Source organism: Lissotriton helveticus, chromosome 1_2 (genome assembly GCF_964261635.1).
Source record: "Lissotriton helveticus chromosome 1_2, aLisHel1.1, whole genome shotgun sequence".
Lineage (NCBI taxonomy): Eukaryota > Metazoa > Chordata > Amphibia > Caudata > Salamandridae > Lissotriton > Lissotriton helveticus.
In genome coordinates this window covers 427,043,170-427,056,015 of record NC_136058.1, presented here as the reverse complement: position 1 = coordinate 427,056,015, position 12,846 = coordinate 427,043,170, and the positions used below count along the sequence as shown (strand labels likewise).

Below are 12,846 nucleotides of genomic sequence, written 5' to 3'. Positions count from 1 at the left end.
ACTAACAAACATGGTTTCTAGTAATGCCCATTTTCGAATGATACATTATAAATTTCTGTGAAGAACCTACTTAACGCCACAAGACCACCACAAGACCTTTATCGAATGGTCGTGTCTTGCCCAGATATATGCCTGCGCTGCAACACTGTGGGGGCTGATTTCTTACATTAACAATGGCCCTGCGATGCAATACACTCCTTCTGGCAACAAGCTGTCGAAGAAATGGTGCATGCCACACAACTAAGTATTGATCCGACACCGAAATGCTTATTATTAAGCCTCATTAGATGCCAGAAGGGCGCAAGATAACCTATAAATTTGGTCAGTCGCCTATGGTACTGGCATGACGTAAAAATGCAATCACATGGCTGTCCCAGCATGCCCCAACGATTGCGCTCTGGCATAGAGATGCGCTCGACTGGGCCCTAGCTGAGGAGACACATATGCGCCTTAGTAGAAAGGATGACATATTTGAGGATACACTAAACACTTGCCGTGCTCATACAGATAATTCCTAGCTCCTGCTTCCTGAGTGACAACAGACACAGACTCTGGCTCTGAAACTGACGAGGCAAAACACTACGACAATGGGGAGGAGCAAGGAGGTGTCTCCACATGATAATTATAAGGTACATTCCCAATTAGGGGAATGGGACACTTATTGATCACCTGGAGAATCGGAAAGCAGATTAATGCATGTGTAATTATTGACTGCTTCTTGATTAACCTACTTACGTAGAATATATTGGTATTATATGTCTCTGTATACTCTGACTGCCAGGTTGCATGTTGTTAAAATTAACACACAGTTCTAAAAAAAAAAAACAAAGCCATTACATTGTGGGTGGTAGAGGGTAGTGAACCGGTAACTCACGCCACACTCCTTCGACATGTGTTTCAAGTAGCCAGTCATGAAGTTGGTACCTCTGTATGACACCACCTCCTTAGGGAAGCCCACCCTGGTAAAGATGCTAATGAGGGCCCTAGCCACTGCAGAGGCAGTGGTAGTCCAGAGGGGAATAGCCTCGGAATACCTGGAGGCATGATCTACTACCAACGGAACTGTTCCCTGATGCTGTAGGGGGTCAAGGGGACCAACAATGTCAACCATTGCCTTTTCAAAGAGAACGCCTACAACTGGAAGCGGGATTAAGAGGGCCTTTGGGTTCCCACCTGTCGTGCCACTGGCTTGACAGATGGGACAGGAGTTACAAATCTCCTTCACCTTCAGGTGCATCCCTGGCCTTTAGTTCTGGTCTGGTCAAGGTGTCCAGCTACGGGGATGCCACAACCAGGTCCTCTAGGAAAGATACAAACAAGTTTGCCCCACTGAAGGGAAGATAGCTTAACAGGAGCTTCTGAGAGTTACTTACCTTCAAGACTCTCATCCAGATATGCTTCGTGGCTGCTTTCACTGATCTTAAAGAAGATATGGCTGCACAGACGCCAAACAATACGTCATATACAACTCTGACCCGAAGTTCTATCATGGAAAGCAGAGAAGAACAGTCCGTTCTTTGATAATCTTAAATAGTCTGGACAGAATAAGTTGTATATGTGGCTGCTGATAATGCACAAATGGAGGCGCAGGAACTCCCCCAAACGCCCGAGGCTCTACCACTCTCATAGTGGCACCAGGTTTGGGGTCTTTGCCCTCAGTGTAAAGGATTTCCTCCTCCCAATATGTCCTGTGGACACCACTGCCATCACCTCCTTCCTGTGCTGCAGCTTGCCGTCACAGGTTTTCAAGACTGGGACAGGTTTTCTGTCCCTGGCACAGATCTTCCCTAGAGGGTCGCCCCAGGGCCAAAAGCTCATCCTGGTAAAACGTCAGCTCCTGAGGCTCAGTTGTCTCTGAGGCTGAACCTTCTTCCTCCTGAGGAGAACGGTCTGGTGTCTGACTGGAAACTGGTTCTCCAGTTTTCCTGCCTTTTCTCTTGGAGGACTGGGCCATTATTCCAGACTTCAGCACCTCTTTTACACCCGGGCTCTGCTCTGTGCTATGGTTTTCCCACACACACCCAGTGAGAGGTTCCAAGCATTTCTGCATGGATCCTCAGTTCTGCCTCAGCCCAGGCTAAGGGTTCCAAATCATTGCCAAGAAAACAATCAACTAGTATGGATGAAGAGACTGCTACCTCTTCGTTGCCAGCAACTCCTCCTAAATCAACAGACACCCTCGCCTGCGGGATGGGTTTTGTCACATTTTCAGCATTGATGACTGGAAAGGTCCTCCCAGGCAGATACTGTTCTAAGGAAACTATCTGCTCAGTCACCATGGTGATGCTGGCACCAGTTTCTCTCAAGACCTCCACCCTAACCCCATGTGCATGTTAGTGGGCCAGGCAGCTAAGGTGGCTAAGGCCACATCCCTACTTGAGTCGCCTCAGTGAGCTCATTGGCATGGCCATTGCTCTCCTGAGATCCTTTCTGGAGATTGGCAGCTGCAGGTACTGCAGGTGGACCAGAGGTATATTTCTTGTTTTTACAGCCAGAGTCTCAAGGTCAGTGCCCAAGTGACCTACAGCCATGGCACCACGCCTTCTTAGGATCCCAGTCCTTACCCTGGTACCCACCCTTTGGCTGTCAAGAGTCTCTGGGCCCACTCCATTGAACAGGTTTTTGGGGCCCTGAAGTAGAATCTTTCTTTTTCGGGTTACCCCATTTCCCTAGGGTCGCTTTCTGGCCTCTTTCTTTTGGTCTCCCCCCACCTATATCTCAGACAGTCCCTATGGGCATCGCATACAGGGATGTGTGGCACGTCGACTCTTCATCTTTGCCTGCACCAAGACACACAGCTGCAGTGACAGTATGTATGTATGTATGTATGTATGTATGTATGTATGTATGTATGTATGTATGTATGTATGTATGTATGTGTGTGTGTGTGTGTGTATGTATGAATGTATGTTCTTGGTGAGGGGTCCCTTAGGGTGGCATAATGTGTGCTGCAGCCTTTAGAGACCCTCTTTAACAACAAGGCCCTTGGTCCCAGAGGTATCTTTTACAAGGGACTTATATGTGAGCTAATGGGGTGACAACCGTGGAAACGACAGGTACACTTAAGGGAAGGAGATCGTGCTCAGGGGACCTGGTTGGCAGGGACCCTGTGCACTTCCAGTCAAAACTATATCATTTTCCAGGTAAAAAGTGAAGGCTAACCATGTCCAAAACAGGCCCTTTCCTACATTGAGACATTTTTCCTAGGACAGCGAAAACTCTACAGCAGGTCTTGCTCACAGTCCTTATACTGTGACTGCCACTACTGGACATTAATCTTGAATTTTTAAAGCAGGGCCAGGATGTGGACAGGAGCCAATGAACAGGAGGGCAACTCACCAGATAATAGAAGTCTTCTGTCTTCACACTCACTCAGAGAGAACAATGCCATCCCATGTATTGCATGACTAAGAGGCCACAACCCTCAGTGAGACACTCACCTCTCAGGTGTGATTCGTTAATAAGAATCAAATGAACAAAACGGGTTCCTGGGAACCCCACAGATACACCGATCCTACCAGTTCTATAAATGCTTGGGGTCCCGCAGGTAAACCTAACAGTGCTACAAAGGCTTAGGGGCCCTACAGGTAAACCTTTCCTAACCCAGTGCTACAAATGCTATGTGCTCACTGCAGCAGGACTGGGCGTTCTAGGGGCGCAATTAAGTTACTTGGCATTTATCTACCCTTAGCTAAGCCACGTGATAAAGGCAGTAGATCAGGATGATTCTCCTCGATCAGAAGTAGCTCTCACTATCGAAAAGATGAAGACCCTAGCATTCATCTACCCTTAGCCAAGCCACGTAATATAGGCAGTACATCAGGATGATTCTCCTCGATCAGAAGTAGCCCTCACTATTGAAAAGGTGGAGACCCTGGTATAACACAAACGCAGACATGCGGTTAGGCTCTACCACGACATGTAGTAAACTATTAATTTATGTATCTGTAGGATTAGATTGCAATGCAAGTTAATTCTTATTTCACTATTTTCCGCACACAACATACAACATAGGTTCCTCACGTGCGCCCCCTGATGAAGGCAGAACCCCCAAAATGAATTGGGCAGACTGAATTTGAATTTACTTGAGGAACAGTGGATTTTGAAAGTGATTCTATGAGAATAAATATGCTTAAACTGGAATACAAGTGGATTTGCATCCAAGGGAAGGAGACATTGATGCACTTTTACGGGTACAAGCCGTGGAGCAGGAGACACAGAACAGATCTGGTCTGGCGCTATATAAACAACTGTAGCCACCCACATCTCCCTTCTGGCACGCGATGAGTGGATTACATAAACACGGCAATAATGAATGAAAAATGGTTGTATGATGTTATAACTTGATCAAAATGATCGCTGTACATCACAACACATCTTTTACAATGCAAGTCGTTACCACAACTTGCGCTGTAGGGCGCTGGACTTAGGAATAGTAAGATTTACTATTCCAACTCCAGCCTACATACAGTAGGGAAGGTGTCGGAATAGTAAATCTACTATTCCTTAGTTTAGAGCACCCTCCAGCGCAAGTTGTGTTAACGACTTGCGTTGTAAAAGACGCATCGTAATAGCACCGCTGTGTTTTGACCGCGTTGTAAAGGATGTTTACCATGAAAAATACACGGCATGCATAGACAAGGTTTGCTATGCAACCTCTGGACTCCTGTAAACCTAAACAAACACCGGTAATCAGACACTAGGAACATCACCTGAAGCTCCTAAGATTCTCCTTTTGTTTGGTATCTTGTTTTTGGAAGGTGGGTTTTTAGGATAAGCTATTTTTAGGTGTGTCTTCTTTTATTCCAGGATGGGCACTAGTTTTAGCATTGTCAGCTTTTATACTCTGCATACCAAGTTGCTGACTTTCTTTCACGCAGCCCTCATTTCCCCGAACGGGAAACGTCTGGGGGTGGGGTGTGTCAGGTAGCCCATGTGGTAGACGATGGGATAGAGGATAAGGAGTGCCATGCCATCCCTTCATATATTTCTTCCCTCCTATATTCACAGTCCCCTTTTTACCAGTTGTCCGCTTTGCTGTCATCAAGAAGTGGAGGGAGGGGAATCAGCAGGCGGCCCCTTTAACCCGGAGCTGAGGAGGGACATCAGAGAATAAACGCTTGAAGAAGGCGGGGTGGAGAGCGCGTCAGGTTGGTCAGTAGTTGGTCCAGCTACACGCGGCATGGGAACGCGATGCGGAGAAACCAGCGGGGGAATACCGGAAAGACAGAGAAGGACTAACAGCCTTATGAGAGAGAGAACCGGCGCCCAGGGGAGGTCACAGCTTGTCGGCGAGCAGAACACCCGAACCTGGCGGAGGGAAAGCCGAAGCAGAAGACCAGACCTCACTGAAGGACGCGGAGTCACCACGCCACGTCCCCGGAGTGACGTGGCTCTTCCAGGTGCGTGGGCGTCTACGGGGCTTTCGGAAAGGGGCTGAGTAAGAGAGGGACGGGAGGGGAGGCTGAGGGGTGAAAGGGACCCAAGGAAAAGGAAATAAGTGAGACGGAAAAGAAAGGCAAGAGCAGAAATCATCGGCTACTCTTTTTCTTTTGGTTGCTCCAACCTCTACCCCCTCCCTTCACATTTATGCATAGCTATTATTTATCCCTCACATCCTCCCTTGATTAAACCATAAAGCAAAAACACTTACCAGAGTCTTTTCCTTCTGTCTGAGAGACGGCGGCGGCCAAAGATCACCTAAGGGACTGAAGTGGAAGACCCTGTCGGAAAGAAGAATATAACAGAGACAATCAATCATTGTGATTTCCTGTAATACTAATAAAAAGTGCATACCAAGAAATTATTCAATGCAGTGTGCTCCCTCTTGACCGACTCTTCTACAATGGGGAGCTACAAACTCTCCCTACAGGGAATGGGAGACAGAAACACAGACACACACAGACAGACACAGACACACACTGGAAAGCATAGTAGGAAAACGCTACATAGTTTTTATATGCTTGCATATGTACATTGTTTTAGAAAGATGGTGGAACTATTTATTCTGTTCAATGTGCTTATTTTGCTCATTATTTTTATCTGCTTCTATTATCATTGCAGTTCGGGTTGGACTGTTCCCATTAGGTACAGGGTCAAGACTGATTTGCATATGGCCATGTCTGAACTGGGGTGGCATGGTGATCAAAATAATGATGGATTTAACCCAGATCTCTTGACTGAGGAAGAATGTTTTGATTTGTTCTGCATTCCGTCCATCAATTGTGTGTCTTTTGCTCTATTATCATTGCAGCACATAAAGTCTATACAAGAATTACGATGGTTCAATAAATAATGAAAATGCTAATGTTATGTTATTTTAATTTGATATCGCACATGAATTACCCCTAAGCAGAAACTACTTCAAGGAGAAATTTAGGATTGGTACGTAGAACCTTACCTTGTGACTGGAAAGACTTCTTCAAAGAAAAACAACTTGCAAACATCCGGACCCAACACAAGATGGCAGGAGTATGAAAAGCATGTGCATCTACAGCACACATGCGTCGAACAGAGGATTAATGGTCCCAAATCCCTGCCGTGGTATCTTGTCATGTTGTAACTGAGTGTGCCATGTGATGTGGCAGGCTATAGTGCTTGGTGTGATTTAGTCATTTTTGACAAGGTGGAGTGCTGAATGGTTAGGCAATTTTTGATTTTCTTTGTTTTTGTGATCGGGGATATAGTGCGATACCTACCGTAAGTAAATAAATTACATTGCTATTATACGGTAAGGATGTGGGGGTGAGTGTTATTAGGGCCGAAGCCTTGCTGATTATATGCAGAATAAGAGGTCTGGGAGGTCACTACTGTCTAGGGCAGTTTAGCAGCTGCACAGGCCTTGGGCATTGATCCTATTGAGGATAATATGTGACTGGCCAATGGTGACTGGAGTTGGCTAGCAACAACGCTGGCCTCTGGTATTCATTACAAGCAGGGTAACAATACATGTCAATATTGACTGGAACTGGTTGGCAGCAGAGTTGACCTCTGGTTTTGAATATTTGCAGGATTTAAGGTACAAGGGTCACATCTTATGACACAACATCCTCTGTCCTACTATGCTCATCCGGCGTACTTAATAAAAGATCTGCGACAAAGTGCTTTCTTGTGGTACCCGCCAGGCATTGTAGCTCCGGCCTGGTGAGGAGTATAGCCCAATGATGAAGCATGTCACCTTCAGGTTAGTGAACGCAACTTGCCTTAAAAGCACATGCTTCCTAGGGTGTCTGCGTTCAGTTACAGATAATGTCCCTGGGCTGAACCTCCGGAACAGTATACTGTGAATTGACTGTGTTTTATTTTAACAAATGTACATAGCAGATAATGGTGCTTGCTCGTTTCACAAAAATGATCGGATACCTGCCTCGGAGCGCACTTCTTACAGACGAGTATGGGGCTATCATGTTGCTTCTAAAAGCTCCTTACCTTTGCGAGTTATCGGGAACGATGCAGGAGGCAGACCCAAACCAGCCACATGTGGAGATCAATGACAAATACTGAAGAATTAACAGAGCTTCCAAGCTGGTGACCATTACGTAATTGACCTTAAAAATTAAAGACACGTTTTTAGTATTCTGATGACTCATGACCATAAAAAACAAAGGTTATAAATTAAATATTGTGTCAAATACTTAAAAAATGGAACTGGATGTGCTGAATCGTATGTTGCCCCAGGTCATGCGTGACACCTTCCGCCACTATTGCTTATGGGACTTGTAGTTTTGTTTTTCTCATTAAAGGATGGGCTCTAAAGTCCCAGTATTCTAAGGGATGTTGGTCAAAATCAGAGGCCTGACGGAGGATGAAGCATGACACTGCTCTGCTTAGCAGTGAGATGAATGACAGTTCCCCAGCCCTTTCATTCTTTGACCTACAGAAGCTCGTCGGCCATTCATACTTTTTTTGCAATGAGAAAGAAACCTTTATTGCAGCTTGTGTCAACTAAAGAGATAAAACCCTTGGGCGTGTTTAATCAACTACTGACAAACATGAACAATCAAGATCATGAGTTTCTGGAAAACTATCAAGCACCCGATCAGAATCAGCCGCCCTTCACACCCAGGCATTCTTGAGGCTTTGGAGAGGGTGAATTGCATGTGGTATAAGAGGAACACTACTTGACTCAAAGCTCACTTCTCATGGATGTACTGTACTGCCAGCTTCACCACACACTTAGCCAGCTCTTCACCTCCTCCTCCACAAACTGTTGACCAGCTATCAGGGCAAATGAGCCTGCAGCAAAGCATCGCTGGCTTGGTTCCACACAGGACCAGGCAAGGTGGTCAACTCCATACTCCTCCAAGTCAGCAAGCACTCTGGTCGTGCCAGTCCTAACCCCACATGGATGTTCCCCATCACAACTATTTTAATGGTACTAAGTTATGTTTCTGCTAAATGTAGGAGTCAAAAAGTGAAAGATTTTACTATGAAGTGCTGAAAGAGAAATCATGAAGTTTTTCAATATTTCGGAGTCTGCCACAGTACACAGGAGCGTTATTTCTCTACAGCAGCAAATCATGTATGTGCCCTGTAGAAAGCTTGTTTGAATGAAACATGGAATGCATTGCAGCCTACAATTCATGCAACAACATAGAGTGCAAGATAACTTGTGTTATTATTCCAGCAGAACGAAATGCCATTCCTAATGTGTATGTCATTTTAAAGACAAACCCAGAAAAATGTATGGTCAGTGTTGTTCTTCTGCCTGTTAAAAGACAATCTCCATTAATGTGTCAGGAAATAAAACACTATGAGAAATCCTACTCTATGGCAGGGTGCTGCCTGCCACTGTATTGCAGGTTACTTCCAACATAATCTGATTTTTACATACATATTCCAGGGTGCTGCCAGCTATCGGGTCTGCACACAGCAGACTGGAGCCACTCAGGAAGGAGGTAAGCTCTACATTTCATCTTAAGCCCTTAGGTTACATTCACAGCCTGATGGGTCTGAAGAACTTTATCCTCGCTCTAATTGCGCCGAGCAGATGGACTTAGCCCAACATAGGCTTTGTTGTAGGCTGGGTGATGCCTGGCATCTTATTATCGTTGGCGGGAGGATGAAGCTCTAATGGGAGCTGCTACAAGAAGAGCAGAGAAACAGGACCACAGATCGCCACAGAGCGACAACTGCCCAGAAGCTGAAGAAAGAACTCTGGAATAGCAAACCTCCTACACCTTGGAGATTCTCTAGGGTAAGAAAATGATTGTAATGAAATGCAAACTGCAGCATTAAGGTCACACACTACAACATCATTCCCTTTAAACCGAAGATAACAGCCTACAATAAAAAACGAAACAAAAAGCAACAAAACTAGAAAATGCTTTTCCAAATGCTGCAAAAGAGAAACAGTTAATACAAATTAACAATATTAAACTTTGTTGGTACTTTGGTAATGTGCTTACTTCTTGGCTTCACTCCATCTGCAGCAATAACGCTCTGAAAGGAGAAATTACTGTTGTGAGTCTCAGAGTCTTCAGTATTACTGGTCTCAGTCACGAAGACTGCGGTGACGGAAGATAACTTTCTCTTATTTGGCTTTATAGTTCCACCAATCACGCCATCGCTTTTAGCAGACACACTACTGTCGGCAGCATCATAACTTCAGGCAGATCAGCAAAGCGGATATCACCACTCACATTGGGTGAACAGACTCGTCTCTGCTACATACATCCAATCTGTTCTCAAATTTGCTTGGAGCTGCCAAAATGCAAAGAGCTGCAATATATTTGCCACACTTTCCTGACTACCTTGTTTTTAAAAGGTGTGACATTCAAGCAGGATTCTTGGTTCATCTGCAAGCTGAAGTTTTTTAGAGGTTCTATTGCCACACAATACTCGTCCCATATTCCAATTTGTCCACAGGGTGCTTCAACCCTGGTAGGTTATCAACTGCCTGTTTTGCAGATAATTTTAGATAGTTTCTGTAAGAAACTGAATTATTATTTGCGGTAGATGAGGAACAATCACAACCGTTGTCAGAGTGAACTTTCAAAGCCATTCAATTAACCTAGTATCAACCCCCTGGTACCTAAGCACCGAACAGGCAGGCTTAACTTAAGGTAATATGTCAAATATGTATGCAGAAACCAAACAAGTAAAAGTTAAAATGCAAAACAATAAAAAACCCAAACCGAAATTGAAAAATAATAAAGTAAAATGTATTGAACAAAATGACACTAAAATGACAAAATCCAATAAGGGGAATGAGATATGAACTGTAACGCTGTAAGAATCACCAGGTGCCAATGGGTGAGGGGCCCGGGCATGGATTAGTCTCTCTGGAGCTGACTGACAAGTCAGAGGAAACCGGAGACCATGGCCTGCAAGCACATAATGCAGGAATTAGCCGCAGTGGTACTAGAAAACATCTAGTGCTCCAGGATCAGATAGGGCTGCTGGCCTACAGGGGGATTCACGGCAGGTTCGGGCACAAAGTGCTTAGAGTACTGAGAACAAGCAGCAGATGCCCAGCAGGGCAATAGCAGACGGTCGAAGGCAGCAAGGCCCGGACGAGACTGAAAGGGAGTGACACCTAGGGCCCTCACCATCAAGCAATAGCGTAGTGGAGCTCAGCAGGAGGACAACCCGGTGACAGCCACCCACTGGGGCTGGGACCCCACGACAAGGCAGGCCAGTCTGGTGATGTGGTAAGAGATATAGCAGCCATGTCCTCAGCGAGAAGCAAGAAGGATCAGAATCTAAAAAAGATGCTGACCAAGCTCCCGATGACCGGCAGCGGAGTAGGGAGGCTCTCCCCAATGACACAAATCAGCCAAGATGCGGACACCTCTGAAGCCCCAGTTACCCACGCCTATTGAGAGTCGCTGTTCGGTGCATTACGAGGCGACTTGCCGATGCTCAAAAGGGAAATAGCGGGGGAGATGAGGAGATAACCGATGGAGGCAACACGTTCCCAAACTGCATCGACGTCCCGCCTTATGATAAGGCGGGTCGTCGATGCCGTTGGGGACCGTGTGGCCTCCATCGAGGATCAGGAGCAAGCCTGGGAAGAGGAGGTGGAGCATCTACAGCAAGAGATACTTCAGCTCAAGGCTCAACAGAGCGATCTCCAGGCACACACAGAAGACCTGGAGAATCAGGCGAAACAACATTCGCGTTAAGGGAGTTCCACCTAAAGAAGAAGGGCCAGACATCACGCAATACCTGAAGGGTTTCTTCAGGAGCATACTGGGCGCCCCCACCGGATATTTTGGCTTACATTCCAGACTTTCAACTAAAAGAGTGTATACTACGTGCTGCCAGGGACAAGCAACCACTAAGATATCAGGACCACTCCATAGCTTTGTACCAGGACCTGGCTCTAATACCCCTTCAAAAGTGTTGGGGGTTCCGAGTGGCAACCACACGTCTTCGAAATCAAGGAATACCGAATTCTTGGGGTCGCCCTTTCCGGCTGATTTCCATATGGCAGGGCAAACTCCTCCAGCTCAGATCCATGCAGGACACTTGCCAGGTGCTGGGCATCGAGAATCCAATCCAGGAGGATGAATGGCTAATCAGCATGTCCTGAATCTGCCGCCCGCTGCTTGCCCTTATGTGTTGGTACTGGCAGGAGTACCTACTTTAAAGAGGGATCAGCATGAGTCATGGGACCAGCTATGCAATAAATGTACGGACTGGCTATCAAGGCATAGAAGCTTCCATGTATCCGAAATAAAGGATATTATTATGGCACGCAGGGTTGGGTGAGTTGGTGCATCTACAAAAAATTTCAAAGGGGGCAGTATTATAATTAACTTCCGCCGACCTTCTTTGGTGAGATACCTACTAAGGGGTTGTGAATTCATAACATCTAATAGCACTAACATATGCGCACTACCCCATGGTTATTTCTACAAACCAAATCATGCTCCTTTCACCAATAATTCCTCTTGAATTACTACCTCTAATAGGTTTAAATACCGAACGGCATCATAGTGAATGTGCTGGAGTTTTTCGAGCGAATCGATATACACAACCCTTTTCGAAATATATGGTAAAACTGATAAAGGTGTGTTCTTTCATATAAAACTCTCCCTGACTATGGCCAACAGAACAAAGAAGTGAATTATGAAGATAGAATAGAGCCCAAATTTACACAAAATATAAGAAAATTCGTGCTGAAGAGGAAAAGTGGTTCAAAAGCTGAATAAGTGAAGTCGCTCGTTAAATAGCTTGGTTTAAAAATTACAGCTGTGATATGTGGAGCCCAACTTAATATGAGGTCTCCCTGGAAAGATTACGTAGTTCACAATCACATGAATTGGAGGATATCCTGTATCTACCCGATAAGCAGAAAGTGATTCTGTCAAGGTCCTGAGGAAGGTGGTAAAAGCCCACCGAAACGCGCGTCGACCTAGCGTGTAAAACTGATAAAGGTGTGTTCCTTCATATAAAACTCTCCCTGACTATGGCCAACAGAACAAAGAAGTGAATTATGAAGATAGAATAGAGCCCAAATTTACACAAAATATAAGAAAATTCGTGCTGAAGAGGAAAAGTGGTTCAAAAGCTGAATAAGTGAAGTCGCTCGTTAAATAGCTTGGATTAAAGATTACAGCTGTGATATGTGGAGCCCAACTTAATATGAGGTCTCCCTGGAAAGATTACGTAGTTCGCAGTCACATGAATTGGAGGATATCCTGTATCCACCCGATAAGCAGAAAGTGATTCTATCAAGGTCCTGAGGAAGGTGGTATAAGCCCACTGAAACGCGCGTCGACCTAGCGTGTAATCCTACATAACACTCTGTGGTTGTTACTCAGTCAGAGTTGTTCTCTGTTAAACCTTATGCACAGAAGGAGAAGTTGGTTGTTAAATGGTTTGTATGCAAGTATATGT

At 45.4% G+C, this 12,846-nt stretch overlaps 2 protein-coding genes across 2 annotated transcripts in view; one reads left to right on the top strand and one right to left on the bottom strand.

Annotated features, from left to right (window-relative positions):
* The window catches only part of LOC144807514 (uncharacterized), a 54,228-nt gene extending 46,678 nt beyond the window's left edge, over positions 1-7,550 (bottom strand). Inside the window, exons 1-2 of the mRNA XM_078673152.1 lie at positions 7,429-7,550; positions 5,654-5,723 (exon numbers count right to left, since the gene is read on the bottom strand). The gene's annotated coding sequence lies outside the window, so the exon portion shown is untranslated. The remainder of the gene's footprint in view (positions 1-5,653; positions 5,724-7,428) is intronic.
* Positions 1-12,846, top strand: part of LOC144807526 (uncharacterized) — a 350,873-nt gene that overhangs the window by 161,767 nt on the left and 176,260 nt on the right. The gene's annotated exons all lie outside the window — the stretch shown is intronic.